Source organism: Hipposideros armiger, unplaced genomic scaffold (assembly GCF_001890085.2).
Source record: "Hipposideros armiger isolate ML-2016 unplaced genomic scaffold, ASM189008v1 scaffold_745, whole genome shotgun sequence".
Taxonomy (NCBI): domain Eukaryota; kingdom Metazoa; phylum Chordata; class Mammalia; order Chiroptera; family Hipposideridae; genus Hipposideros; species Hipposideros armiger.
This window is the reverse complement of record NW_017732095.1, coordinates 59,373-61,006: the sequence shown is the minus strand read 5'-3', so window position 1 is coordinate 61,006 and position 1,634 is coordinate 59,373. Positions and strand designations below refer to the sequence as shown.

Genomic DNA, 1,634 nt, shown 5'->3' with positions numbered 1-1,634 from the left:
CTTCTGGAAGGTCTCAGGGCGGTCCAGGGATGGGGCGGCAGGTTGTCACTCATGTACAGGGTGCTGGGCTGGATTCCTGGAGGGCTCTGACAGGCACCCCACAATCCTCACCCAGCCACGGTGGGCCCGCTGAGCATGGGCTCCCACCATCTGGACAGAAGATGACCAGGCCTGTTCCCTAACATGGCCAGACCATGGGCCGGAATGGCTCTGGCCGTGGGTGCCTGGTGGCCAAGCCCCTTTGTGCCTGCTTTTCCAGCGGTGTGAGGGTGTAGGGGACACTTCTGAGGTCATGAGGCCAGGCTCCGGTTCTCCCCTTCCCAGCGGAGAAAAGGGGAGATCAGCGGGGGCACTTGAGGGCTCCTCACAATTCAAGCCCAGGAGTCGCAGCCTGGGCACCCCCCAACCTCCCTGGTCATGCCCCAACCTGCAGGCAGCCTGGATGATGGAGCTCACTGTCCAGTGACCCGGAGGCCAGTGCTCCTTAAAGGGCTCGCTGCAGCACACACAGGCCCAGTCCAGAGGAGGGGGCCGGCTGTGGAGAGGTGGGAGGGCCACTGGCAGGGACTGTGGGTACCCACACACCGACCAGCGGTTCTTTCCTGGGAGGGTCCCACAGGCTGGCCTCCCCTTCTGCTCTGTCCAGCCAGACCTCACGATCATCTCTTTGTCTTTGTGCCCCTCCCGCCTCTTTATGTTCCCCCCGCAATGTGTGAGGCCTGGGTCCTGCCCCTACACAGTGGTCAGGGTAGAGTGACCACAGGGCCCTTCCTGTGTGCTGCACACACATTGGGCTTTTGGCCCCCAGGGCCTCTCTGGAATGGCTGGTGGCCAGCGACCCCTTCTCCCTGATCCTCTCCCTGCACACGGCCTGCAGTGACCCCACTACCTGCTGGGTAGTGCAGCCTGGGGCCTGCACCTGCTTCTCTCCCCATTGGCTTTCCTTGCTGAACCCCCGCTACTCCCTCCCCCCCCCCATCCCCTCAGCTTCCTGCCTCCTCGTACAGAGCCTGGCTGGATCCTGCACAGTCCTGGGGGGGGAGGGGACAGGGGTACGGGGAAGCACCAGTGTGGCCCAGACACTGGGCGCATGCGGGGTGGGGAGCTTGCTGTCTATGACCCCAAGAGCAGGCATCTGTGCCTGGCTGGAGTCCCGAGGCAGCCACCGGACTCACCAGACCAAATGTGGGTCAGGGTGAGGCGCACAGGCTGCTGCTGCTGCGTGGGGGAGGGGGAACTCCGACAAACCCCAGCAGTCCCGTCCTGCCTGGCGCAGTGACCAGTGTCCCTGGCTTGAGCTTGGGAGTAAGCCAGGAATAGGTTTTAAAATGAGACTAAAAGAAAAAGCACATGAACTTCTTGCTCAGGATGGCATGGGGGGCAGGGCTGCCGCAGGGGTCAAGGGGCTGGCACTTGTCCAAGGGGCGGCACTGCTGGGGTGGGGGCGGGGAATGTCTCTCTCCATATCTGTCTCAGAGGGTTCTGGGACGTCCACGAGCTGTGACCAGGGCACCGCGTGGGTAGGCGCGAGGGGGACTGGGAAGGGGCGGTTCAGTGGGGGCTGCGGCCGGTTGAGGGTGGTCCAGTGGAGGGGGTCACGGGAGGGGGCGGCCCAGCGGGGACTCCAGGAGGGG

General features: G+C 64.3%; 1 protein-coding gene across 2 annotated transcripts in view; it reads left to right on the top strand.

The window, feature by feature from the left end:
* Positions 1-1,446: 1,446 nt before the first annotated feature.
* The window catches only part of SLC19A1 (solute carrier family 19 member 1), a 17,288-nt gene continuing 17,100 nt past the window's right edge, over positions 1,447-1,634 (top strand). The window contains exon 1 of one of the 2 annotated variants that reach the window (XM_019628068.1): positions 1,447-1,520. The gene's annotated coding sequence lies outside the window, so the exon portion shown is untranslated. The remainder of the gene's footprint in view (positions 1,521-1,634) is intronic. The other variant, XM_019628070.1, reaches the window with a different exon arrangement.